The sequence below is a fragment of the Rhinatrema bivittatum genome, chromosome 3 (genome assembly GCF_901001135.1).
Source record: "Rhinatrema bivittatum chromosome 3, aRhiBiv1.1, whole genome shotgun sequence".
NCBI classification, from domain to species: Eukaryota; Metazoa; Chordata; class Amphibia; order Gymnophiona; family Rhinatrematidae; genus Rhinatrema; species Rhinatrema bivittatum.
Genome location: NC_042617.1, coordinates 436,031,914 through 436,044,964, shown reverse-complemented (window position 1 = coordinate 436,044,964; position 13,051 = coordinate 436,031,914). Strand labels below are relative to the sequence as shown.

General features: G+C 50.5%; 1 protein-coding gene across 2 annotated transcripts in view; it reads left to right on the top strand.

Annotated features, from left to right (window-relative positions):
• Positions 1 to 13,051, top strand: part of LOC115087986 (ribonuclease H1-like) — a 103,583-nt gene that overhangs the window by 67,476 nt on the left and 23,056 nt on the right. The window lies entirely within an intron of this gene.

The following is a 13,051-nucleotide window of genomic DNA, read 5'->3' as shown; positions in this document are numbered from 1 at the left end:
GGCTACTCACCACCGTCTCTGCTACAGCTGCTCCCTTGTCTCCTGCAACAGCCTTTCTCTGTGTCTTGGTAAAGTTTATTTAAAAAAAAAAAAAAAAAAAAAAGAGCTGTTTTCACTGCGGCTGTCTGACCGTCTTCGGTGCTGAAGTAAGGAGAGGTGCAGGAGGGACCAGGTCTTTTAAGGCTGGCCGGGGAAGCTGTCATCAGTGTTCCCCTCAGCTCCCGAGGCTCCGGGTCGTTTTCTGAGGGCAAGGGTGAGTTTCTCAGTGTGCCTTGTTTACACGCCGCTTCCCTGCTGGGGGGCCTTGCGACTTCACTATAGACAGGCTCCTTTCCCGCGGCACAGCTGCGCACTTTTTTTCCTCCTCAGCCAGTAGTCTTAGTCCGCAGCACGAAACGTTTGTTTTTTCTGGTCCTGCCTGACTGAATTTTTCCACGTCGCGGCTCAGAGCGTTTCTTTTTTTTATTATTATTATTCGCGCCCTTTTCTATTTCACTTCAGACTATCTGCTCGCTGCTGCGGGTGGCACTGAAAACAATCGCAGGCCTGCCGCAAGTGTGGGTCACGCAACCAGGTGTTAGATGCGGCCTCCTTATCCGTAGCGTGTTCCCCAGGGTTAGAGGGCTCTTTAGGGCTTCTTGCCTCCTCCCTCGGGGGAGGGAACGTTTGTCTCAGCTTCGTGGGAAGAGGATCCTCCGCCTGTTCTAGTCCCAGTGAGGGAAGACCTCACCAGGGGCACCAATATCGCCCCAGCCGACTCTCCAGTGGGGGAGGGGGACCCTGAAGGGGTTTCCCCAGAATTTGTCCTTCTTATGTACCAGGCTTTCCTGGCAAGGAAACACTCTGTAAAGCGGCCTGGTCTCCTGGGGGCAGGTTTGGACCCGCCTGAGAAAAGAGGTCGGGGTACGGACCCTTGTCAGTGCCTCCCTGATCAGGCTCACCCCATAGGGGATTCTCCCCAGGGTACACGAGATCCAATCCTGGAGTCTGGGGCAACGCCGGCTTCTGGGGTAGTAGGGGCGGCAGACCCGGATCTGCAGCCTGATCCTCCTGATGTGGATACTGATGATGCGGATGAGCCCGATGACCCCAGCGTGGTACGTTTGTTTAAGCGGGATGAGTTAAGACCCTTTATTCCCCAGGTCCTTGAAGTTCTGGGACTTAAGGCTTCTCAAGAGTCTGACAATGAGGGTGTCAATCCAGTCCTTGATGGCATTAGGGATCCCACAGCATCTTTTCCTCTGCCTAAGAGGGTTCGCAAGCTAGTGACCCGGGAGTGGGAGACTCGGGATTCCTGCTTGAAGGTGAGCAGAGCTATGGCGAAAATACCAGTTATCGTCTGTTTTGGATTTACTGAAGATTCTAAAGGTGGATGCCGCGGTCTCGGCAGTCACGAGAAAGACCACTATCATAGAAACATATAGAAACATAGAAATGACGGCAGAAGAAGACCAAACGGCCCATCCAGTCTGCCCAGCAAGCTTCACACATTTTTTTTTCTCATACTTATCTGTTTCTCTTAGCTCTTTGGTTCTATTTCCCTTCCACCCCCACCATTAATGTAGAGAGCAGTGATGGAGCTGCATCCAAGTGAAATATCAAGCTTGATTAGTTAGGGGTAGTAGGGGAAGTAACCGCCGCAATAAGCAAGCTACACCCATGCTTATTTGTTTTACCTAGACTGTTATTCAGCCCTTATTGGTTGTTTTTCTTTTCCCCTGCCGTTGAAGCAGAGAGCTATGCTGGATATGCGTGAAGTATCAGTTTTTCTTCTCCCCTGCCGTTAAAGCAGAGAGCTATGCTGGAAATGCATTGAAAGTGAAGTATCAGGCTTATTTGGTTTGGGGTAGTAACCGCCGTAACAAGCCAGCTACTCCCCGCTTTGTGAGTGCGAATCCTTTTTTCTTCTCCCCTGCCGTTGGGTAATAAAATCCCAGATCTGCAAGCCCTAATGGTGGAGGCGGACTTGGACGTTGTTGCTGTCACGGAAACGTGGTTTACGGAATCTCATGACTGGGATACGGCAATACCAGGCTATAACTTCCACCTCCCCTTTTAACCATGCCGGTAATCGTTTTGCCTTCTTTCCACCTTTCTTAATGTGTGGAATACATCTGGACTGTGCTTCTAGAATGGTATTTTTTAACAATGACCACGCCTCTTGGACATTTTTTACTTTTGTAGCTGCTCCTTTCAGTTTTTTTCTAACAATTTTTCTCATTTATCAAAGTTTCCCTTTTGAAAGTTTAGCACGAGAGCCTTGGATTTGCACTCTGTTCCTCTTCCAGTCATTAAATCAAATTTGATCATATTATGATCACTATTGCCAAGCGGCCCCACCACCGTTACCTCTCTCACCAAGTCCTGTGCTCCACTGAGAATTAGATCTAAAATTGCTCCCTCTCTCGTCGGTTCCTGATCCAAGGCCCTGGGCTCCATGGCTTCAACCTTGGACTTGGTTCCTTGGGCGTTCGCTCACTTAAGACCTTTATAGCATGTGTTTGTCTTGCTGGAGCCTGGTGACAGAGCAATTCAATCTACCAATGTCTCTACTTCCGGAATCCAGAGCCAGTCTGTCATGGTGGCTGTCACTGGACAATCTGGAACGGGGGGGGGTGGTGGATTTGACACTCCGAATTGGCGGATAATCTCCACTGATGCCAGCCTCTCAGGTTGGGGGGCGGTGTGTGCAGACAGGTCCGCCCAAGGACTTTGGTCGGCGATGGAAAGATCCTGGTCCATAAACTGGCTCGAAACCAGGGCTGTACATCTGGCCCTGCTGGTGTTTCTTCCCTGAATCCAGGGCAGAATGGTGCGAGTCTTCTCAGACAATGCGACAACGGTGGTGTACCTCAACCGGCAAGGCGGGATTCGAAGTCCCGCCGTAGCACTGGAGGCACGTCTTCTGTTCACCTGGGCAGAGCGCCATCTCGAGGGCATTGCCGCATCCCATGTCGCAGGAGTAGAGAATGTGCAAGCCGATTATCTCAGCCGTCAGCAACTAGACCCAGGGGATTGGGAACTCTCTCAAGGTGTGGAATCTCATTTGCACCAGATGGGGGAACGCCTCAGCTGGATCTGATGGCAAAGCAGGCGAACGCAAAAACAGTTCATTTTTTCAGCCGTTGCCGAGAACAGGGCTCGGTGGGCATAGACACTCTCGCATGTCCTTGGCCCACGGGGATTCTTCTGTATGCTTTCCCGCCCTGGCCCATCATAGGTCGGCTTCTCCATCGCATAGAGCGGCACCCGGGAAGGGTGATTCTGGTGGCACCGGAGTGGCCACGACGTCCATGGTTCTCAGATCTGGTATGCTTGGCTCTAGAGGGTCCACTTCAGCTGGCTCATCTACCGCATCTGCTCCGTCAGGGGCCCATATTTTCGGATTGGGAGGATATCTTCTCTCTCGCGGCTTAGCTTTTGAGAGGCGACGTTTACGCTTGAGGGAATATTCGGAACAAGTCATTTCCGCCCTCCTACAGGCACGACGTACAACCACCTCTATGGCCTATGTGAGAGTTTGGAAGCTTTTTGAGATGTGATGTCATCAGCGTTCCTGCGACCCTTTAGCGGTGCATGTTCCTCGGGTGCTTGACTTTCTACAACAGGGCCTCGTTAAGGGCTTGGCATTCAATTCCCTTCCTGTACAAGTTGCAGCTCTAGGTGCCTTGCGGGAAAACTGGCTGTTTGCTGGCAGCGCATCCGGATATTGCTCGGTTTCTTAAGGGGGTCAAACATTTGCGCCCTCCCATCCATTCAGTGTGTCCGGATTGGAGTTTGAATTTAGTCCTGCGAGTTCTATGTGCCGCTCCTTTAGAGTCTCTTCGTGGAGTTTCCCTGAAAGATTTGATTTTGAAAACTGTGTTTTTGGTGGCCATTTGCGTTAGCTGGAGATTACCAATGACTTCAGACATTCTGATCATTTGTTCGTTCTCTTTGGTGGCCCAAAGAAGGGGGACAAAGCATCAAAGGCGACATATCTCGGTGGAATAAGGAAGCCATTTGCGCAGCATACATAGCCCAAGGGCGTCAGGTGCCTTTGGGTCTCAGAGCTCATTCCACCAGGGCTCAGGCTACCTCCGGGGCAGTGTCAGTTACTGTCTCCTCAGGAAATCTGTCGGGCGGCAGTATGGTCGTCTATTTTATGAAACATTAGTGATTGGACGTTAAGGCTTCTGATGAACCGTCCTTTGGGGAGAGTGTATTTCGTGTGGGTCTTTTGGGTTCCCACCCAGTGTAGGGTGGCTTGGGTACATCCCACTTTTCTGGACTGATCTGGGTATGTTCAGGAAATGAAAATTGGTTTTTACCTGCTAATTTTCGTTCCTGTAATACCACAGATCAGTCCAGAGGCCCACCCCTTTCTTCAGATACCAAAAGACTGTCTTGGTCAGAACCTGCTTGTGTTTTATTGTTGAAGCTCCTTTTCTGCAGACATGATTCATGGAGTAGTTTTTAGCAGTTGTTCAGTCTGGTTTATGCCAGCGGCGAAGTGGTAGTCTGGAAATTTGGTTGGGTGTTACCCTTCATTATTTAGTTCTGTTAGCATGGGCTTGGGTACAGGTCAATACTGAGTGACTGCAGGTGGCACTCTCGTTATGTAGCAGTGCCCAAAGTTCTAATTGTTCTGACTCCACCTGCTGGTAGGGATACACAACCCACTTTTCTGGACTGATCTGTGGCATTACAGGATCGAAAATTAGCAGGTAAGATCCAATTTTCATATAGCGCATGGAAAACGCGTGGCCACCCCCCCCCAAAACTAATAGTGCTCATTACATGCAAATGCATGTTGATGAGCCTATTAGGTATTCACCCGCAATACAGAAAGCGAAATGTGTGGTCAAGCTGCACATTTTACTTTCAGAAATTAACTCCTGCCAAAGGTTTCAGACTGTGCTGGGCAAGTGTACAGCATGTGTGTCAAGAGGAGACGGCGGTCCGAGAAATTATAACCGGACTCCCGAAAAAAACTCTCAAAGTTGTGTAGAAGATATACCAGCAACCGGAGCATACTTTGCATAGTCCCTGAAGCAGCAGCCCACGAAACGTGGACATGTTGGACTCCTCTCCGGACTTTGGACATCGAAAGCGCGATAGCGTCTCAGCAGGCAAAACTTCAGATCCTGGACTTTAAGGGAAGTACCGTTTTTTATTGAAAATTAAACAACTTAAAAAAAATTTCTTAGTATATGGTTATGGACCGATGATTAAATAAAAACCCGCAAGTGGTAAAAATTACAAGTCTGAAATAACAAACTGCGGGAAATATGAGGGTCCAACATAAGTAATTAACAGTTTTTTCACTGAAAATTGTAAAAATTGGCTGATAGAACGTGATTGTTTACAAGTGTACCCTTGTTTTGTTGTATATTGGATAGACTGTGCGTAGAGCAGTTTGTCAGTCCCATTCGGTTCAGGGATACTGGTCCATGAGACAGTCTGGGTGGTCTAATAACAGTCTAGAGACCAGGGCGGTTCGCTTGGCCTTGAAGGAGTTTGCCATTACTACGGAATCGTCTGGTTCGGATTCTGTCGGACAACGCAACAACAGTGTATATAAATCAGCAAGGCAGAACCAAAAGCAAGGCAGCGGCTCTAGAGGCACAGAGGTTGGTGCTATGGGCAGATTAGTGGCATCCCACATTGCAGGAACAGAGAATGTTCCGGTGGATTTCTTGAGGTGCACAAACTTGGATCCAGGTGAGTGGGAACTCTTGACAGCCATGCAGTTAATTCGAGATCGTTAGGGTCTACCTTTTGTCTATCCTATGGCGACCTCTCAGAATGCCAAGGCCTTCTGATTCTTCAGTCGCCGAAGGGGTCAACGCTCTGGTTCTACCATGGCCTTAGGGAGTTCTATGTTTTTCCTCCGTGGCCGCTGGTGGGCAAGATTCTACATCGCATAGAAAAGCATTGCGGAGAAGTGATTCTGGTGGCCCCGGAGTGGCCTCTGTGTCTGTGGTTTGTGGATCTGGTCAACCTGGCGGTGGATGGCCTGCTTCACTTTGGCCACCTGACTCATCTTCTTCGACAGGGTCCTATATTTTTTGACCAGGCTGCTCGCTTTTGTGTAGCGGCATGATTTTTGAGAGGAGGCGTTTGAAAAGGAAAGGTTACCTGGACTCTGTAGTAACCACATTTAGTCTAGAAGGAAGTCTACTAACCTCTCATGTTCGGGTATGGAAGATTTGAGTCCTGGTATTCCATCAGGAGAATTCACCCTCTTAGGGCCTTAATTCCTGAAATATTATCTCTTATAGGATGGCTTCACCAAGGGCTTATCTTAGTTCTCTTAGAGTGCAGGTAGCAGCACTGGGCTTTCTCTGTGGCAAAATTGAAGGTTCCTCTATTTTGTCTCATTCGGACATGGTTCGTTTTCTTAGAGGTATAATGAATCTTTGTCCTCCAGTTCGGAAATCTTGTCCATCCTGGAATCTTAATTTAGATCTTAAAGCTGTGTGAACCTCCCTTTGAGCCACTCCGAAGGGCTACATTAAAGGATTTGACACGTAAGGTAATTTCTCGTCTCCATTTGTTCGGCTAGAAGAATTTCTGAATTACAGGTGATATCTTGTCTAGATCCTTTCCTTCAAATTTCGGAATCCGGAGTTTCCTTACGGACCGTACTTTCTTTTTTTACCAAAGGTGGTTTCAGCGTTCCATGTCAATCAGTCAGTGGAACTTCTGGCTTTTCCTAACTTACTGGCGTCGGATCCTAATGCGAGGGAGCTCAAACATCTAGATGTTCGGAGAGCTTACCAATGACTTTAGGAGGTCCGATCACCTCTTTGTGCTATGGAGTGGTCCTAATAGAGGCTCCAAGGCTTCTAAAGCCTCTATTGCACGATGGTTGAAGGAGGCTATTTTTTTGCGTATATTACACGGGGTCGTCCAGTCCCGGAAGGCTTGCGTGCTCACTCCACGCGTTCTCAAGCAGCCTCGTGGGCGGAATCTCAACTTGTTTCCCCACAGGAAATTTGCAGAGCGGCGACTTGGAAGTCGCTGCATACTTTTGCAAGGCACTATCGCTTAGATGTCGGGGCTCCGGCAAACCCTTCCTTTGGCGAGAGTGTTTTGCGAGCGGGATTCTCCAGGTCCCACCTTGGGTAAGGGCTTTGGTACATCCCAGGTGTCTGGACTAATCTGGGTACGTACAGAGAGGAAACTTAGTCCTTACCTGCTAATTTTCGTTCCTGTAGTACCGAGGATCAGTCCAGAGCCTGCCCAATTAGGATGTTACATTAAGGGAAGAGTCATCCACTCAGCTATAAGATTGTTCTCTGTTGCATTCCATGTTAATTGTTTAATGGTTCCATATTTTTTGCTATTATCTGCTTTGATATAGATATATATTGACGAACTGCAGGTGGTACGTTTGCTTAGATATGGTGTCAGCAAGGTTTTTTTCTCTGTCTCTATCTGCTGATAGGGGGAGATGAACACAGGTGTCTGGATTGATCCGTGGTACTACAGGAACAAAAATTAGCAGGTAAGAACCAGTTTTCCTTTGGTTCTTGCCTGCTAATTTTCATTCCTTTAGTACTACGGATCAGTCCAGAGCCTGCCCAATCAGAGAAGGGGTATTTTAGGGGGAGAGGAGTCTGCTCAGCTGTAAGATTGTTCTCTGTTGCATTCCATGTTAATTAAGGTTTCCTGAACATACCCAGATCAGTCCAGAGAAGTGGGTTGTGTATCCCTACCAGGAGATGGAGTCAAACCTTTGGGCACTGCCATATATACTAAAGTGCCATCTGCAGTCCCTCAGCATTTCTCTGACTCCAGCAGCATGGTAGAGATACACCTGCAGTTTTAGTGTTTTTTAGTTTGAATCTTTTCAGATTAGATAGATTTTTTTTCTTTTTTTCCTACGGTCGCTTCCTGAGGTGTTAGGCACCTTCATGGGCCATCCCTCAGTCGAAGCCGGGGGGTTAGACACCCCTGTCTGGGTCTCGCCCGTTCCAGCTAGGGGAGTGAAGACCAGGGGCTCCTGGCTACTCACCTCCTCCGAAGCTGTCTCAGCTGCTCCCTTAACCCCTGCAGAAGGTGAAGATTGGCTCCATAAAGTTACTTTAAAAAAACAGTTCTTGCCAGTTTTCTGCAGCTGAGGTGAGGAGTTGGGGGGGGCCTGCTTATTGGCAGCCATTTAGGGAAGCCTGGCTGTGAATTTTCTCAGCTTCCGGGGCTCCAAGATGCGCCTGGAGAAAGGAGGTGAGTGTTTTTCGCGGCGGCTCAGTTTTCAGCGTGTCTCGCCATGCTTAGTAGCTCAGCTGTTTCGGCTGGGACCGGAGTGCCGTTTTTCCCGTGTCGCCGGCAGCACGTGATTTTTCTCGGGCTAGGCCTCTCTCCTCATCGCAGACCCATGTGGTGGGGCAGCCTTGCCTTTGGGCCCGCGATCCAGGCTGGCAGCCTCCCATGAGTATGGCACATTCCTGGGAGATGGAAGGCTAGTCTGAGTTGGCTGATCCCTCCCGCGGGGTGCGGGTCAGAGGCCTCATGCCGCAGATCCAATGAAGAGGATTCTCCCCCCCCCCCCATTTTATCCCAAGTGGGGCACGATCTCACTTTTGGGGCTGGAGATTCAGCACCACACAATTCCCCGGAGGGGTTTTCCCCTGAATTCAATTTGCTGATGCATCAAACCTTTTTGGCAAGGAAGCATACAGCGTTTAAAAGACAGGGGCAGCCAGGGGACCGGTCGGAACCGCCTGCAAAACTGAGTCGGAGCATAGAGCCACAGCAGCGACTGGGAGAGTGCCCTCGTCTGGAAGAAGGCAGAGGGCCACAGGATCCAGTTTCGGGGGCAGGGGCTGCGTCAGCCTCTGCCGTGGATCTAGCGGAGCCGGACCTGATTCCGGATTTGGGAGATGTGAATCCGGGTGACCCGGATGGTGACAACGTCCAGCAGAGGGGGACGATCCCAGTGTGGTGCGTCTGTTTAAGCGGGATGAGCTGCGACCACTTATCCTCCAGGTGTTGGATATCCTGGGCCTGAAGGTTTCCCAAGAAGACTCCAACGAAGGGGTTAATCCGGTCCTTGATGGTATCCGGGGCCCCACAACGTCCTTCCCTCTACCTAAGAAGGTCCGCAAGCTGGTTAAATGCGAGTGGGATGCTCTGGATGTGGGACTGAAGTTGGGCAGAGCTATGGCAAAACTATATCCTCTGTCGACAGATGTTTTGGATCTCCTGAAGATCCCGAAGGTGGACGCGGCGGTGTCTGCGGTCATGAAGACCACGATTCCAGTAGCTGGCGCGGTCACTTTGAAGGACATGCAGGACCGCAAGCGGAGATCCAGTTGAAGCGAGTCTTTGAAGTGGCTGCGTTGAGCCTGCGTGTGGCAGTTTGCGCTAGCCTTATGCAGAGGGCGGGCCTCTGGGTACAAGATTCTGCTGCCTGTTCCGGGACTGCTGGTGGTGATGCCCTGCGTTCCGCACGATTGGAAGCGGGCATCGCATATGTGGCAGATGCGCTTTATGATCTGGTGCGGACTTCTGCATGGAGTATGGTGTCCGTGGTGGCGGCGCGTCGACTCTTCTGGCTTCAAAATTGGGCGGCGGACTTGTCCTCCAAGTCCCAGCTTTGTAATCTCCCCTTTAAGGGCAAGCTACTTTTCGGAGAGGAACTCTCAGTTGGTTAAAAAGCTCGGGGAGTCTAAGGGCAATAAGTTGCCTGAAGATAGGAGATCTTCTAAGAAGGTTTTCCCCCCCTGGTCTAGCTTCGGGAGTACTGCCGTTTTCGAACCGGCAGATATGCCACACCTTCTGCTCCTAAGCAAGCTCTGGGACGTCTGCAGTCCTTTCGCGAGGGTCGTCGCTCCGGTAGAGACTCTGGACACCACTGCGCAGGAACCAGTAAACCCTCCCAATGAAGCCACGAGCACCCATTCCATCATCGAAGCTGTCGGAGGCAGATTATCCAACTTTTACACGGAATGGGAAAAGATTACCTCAGACCATTGGGTTCTGGAGGTGATCAGAAACTGCTACGTGCTAGAGTTCTCACATCTGGTTCGGGAGGTTTTTGTGGAGTCCCGCATGGCCTCTTGCGCCAAACGCGACGCGCTTCGGGTAACTCTGCAACGTCCTCTCAAGCTGGGAACGATTGTCCCAATTCCAGATATGCAGCAGGGACGGGGAAGGTACTCTGTTTACTTTGTGGTTCCCAAGAAGGGAGGGTATGTTTCGTCCCATCCTCTATCTTCAGAAGGTGAACCGCTGTCTTCGGATCCCTCGTTTTTGAATGGAAACCCAGAGGACGGTAATGGCTGCTGTGCGGAAAGGGGAGTTTCTAGCTTCCCTGGACCTCAGAGGCATACCTACATATTCCCATCCAGCTGAACCACCAGCGGTTTCTGCGCTTCAAGGTCTTGGGACAGCACTTCCAATTTTGGGCCCTCCTGTTTGGTCTCACAACAGCTCCTCGGACGTTCACCAAGGTGATGGTGGTGGTAGTGGCCTTCCTTTGCAAGGAGGGGATTTTAGTCCATCCTTACCTGGATAACTGGCTGATTCGCACAAAGTCACGGGAGGGACTGAGAGATCGGTGCGCATGGTGATGGTGACCTTATGGTCGCTCGGGTGGGTAATCAATGTGCAGAAGAGTCACTTGGGAGCCCAGTTTGACACCTTGCACGGCAAGATGTTTCTGGTGGCGGACCGGGTGACAAAGTTGCAAGACCAGATACATTCTCTCCTTCGGAGGACAACCCCCACAGTGTGGCATCATCTGTAAGTTCTGGGGTCCATGGCTTCCACCTTGGATTTGGTGCCATGGGCATTCGCTCACTTACGACCGTTGCAACGTGTGCTTTTGTCTCGATGGAGTCCACTGTCCGAACAATTCCACCTACCAATGCCGTTGCTTCCAGAGTCAGTCTCTCGTGGTGGCTCTCGTGGGCCAATCTGGAACGGGGGGGGTGGACTTGGAAACTTCGAATTGGCTGATAATCTCCACCGATGCCAACCTATCCGATTGGGGAGCAGTGTGTGTGTGTGTGTGGACAAATCCGCCCAAGGTCTCTGGTCATCTGAGGGCACATGGTCCATCAATCAACTAGAGACAAGAGCAATTCAACTTGCCCCAAAAGCATTCCTACCCTTTATCCGGGGCAGAATGGTGAGTGTTCTCAGACAATGCGACGACAGTGGCTTACATCAACCGGCAAGGAGGGACAAGAAGTCCTGCAGTAACGCTCGAGGCGCGACTCCTGTTCGCCTGGGCGGAACTTCATCTAAGGGGGATTGCTGCGTCTCATGTCACAGGAGGGGAGAACATGCAGGCGGACTTTCTCAGCAGACAACAGCTCGATCCAGGAGAGTTGGAGCTGTCTCCCGGAGCATGGAACCTCATTTCCGCTGGGTGGGGAGTACCGCAGTTGGATCTGATGGCGACGCAGGCGGGCGCAAAGGCAGAACGTTTCTTCAGCCATCGACGGGAGCAGGGCTCGGTGGGTCTCGACACTCTGGTGTTCCCCTGGCCCATGGGCATACTACTTTACGCCTTCCCTCCCTGGCCTCTCATCAGTCTGCTTCTCAGTCGCATAGAACTCCATCCAGGCAGTGTGGTGCCAGTAGCACCAGAGTGGCCACGTCGTCCATGGTCCGCTGATCCGATCGCTTGGCTCTAGAGGGCCCTTTGCAACTCGCTTATCTACCGCGTCTGCTTCGGCATGGTCCCATATTTTCGGATCAGGAGGATCACTTTTGAGAGGTGACATTTACGCCTGAAGGGCTGTTCTGAACAGGTCATTTCTACACTCCTGTAGGCGAGGCGCCCAGCCCACCTCCATGGCCCACGTGAGAGTTTGGAAGCTGTTTGAAGCATGGTGTCAACAGCGTTCCTGCGATCTGTTAGCGGTGGATGTCCCACAGGTTCTGGAGTTTCTGCAACAGGGGCTCACTAAGGGGTTAGCGTACAATTCCCTTTATGTTCAAGCGGTAGCACTAGGTGCCTTGATTGGCGAGTTTGACGGCTGCTCACTGGCAGTGCACCCGGATATTGCTAGGTTTCTTAAGGGGGTTAAACACTTGCCGCCTCCCGTCCGTTTTGTGTGCCCAGATTGGATTTTGAATCTAGTTCTTAGAGTCCTCTGTGGTTCAACTTTTCGAGCCTCTCCGCAGAGCTTCGTCGAAAGATCTGACCTTGAAAACCGTCTTTTTGCCGGCCATTTGCTCTGTGCGCCGGATTCCAGAGCTACAGGCGTTGTCGGGATCCCTTTCTTTGGATTTACGACGATAGGGTGTCCTTGCGCACGGTTCCGTCCTTCGTTCCAAAGGTTGTATTGGCATTTCATGCCAGACTATGGAGCTTCCGGGTTTCCCTGCGACGCATCTTATTGCGTTACCTGGAAGTTACCAATGACTTTCGACATTCCGATCATTTGTTCATTCTCTTTGGACCTAAAAAGGGGGACAAAGCGTCTAAGGTGACCATCTCTCGCTGAATTAGAGGCCATTTGTTTGTCATACATAGCCTGCGGGCACCAAGTTCCTTTGGGTCTCAGAGCTCATTCCACCAGAGCCTAGGCTACTTCCTGGGCAGAATGTCAGTTGCTGTTGCCTCAGGAAATCTGCAGGGCGGCGGTGTAGTCTTTTTTTGCACACTTTCACTAAGCATTATCGACTGGACATAAAGGCTACTAATGAATCGTCCTTCGGTGAGAGTGTTCTGCGTGCAGGTCTTTCGGGTTCCCGCCCAGTGTAGGGTGGCTTGGGTATATCCCACTTCTCTGGACTGATCTAGGTATGTTCAGGAAATGAAAATTGGTTCTTACCTGCTAATTTTTTTTCCGGTAATACCACAGATGAGTCCAGAGGCCCATCCCTTTCTTCAGCTAGCGAAAGACAGCCTTACTGATTTTATTTTTTTATCTTTTTGTGCTGTTTGCACGAAGCTCCATTTTTTTGCAGACATGGTTGAGGGAGCAGTTTCCTAATTGATTCAGTTTGTGTAATTTCTGAGGACAAAGAGGGGTTCCTTTTGGGTGCCCTTCGTCCGTTAGTTATGTATGTTCGGTGCATGTGGGCTTGGGTACAAGTCAACACTGAG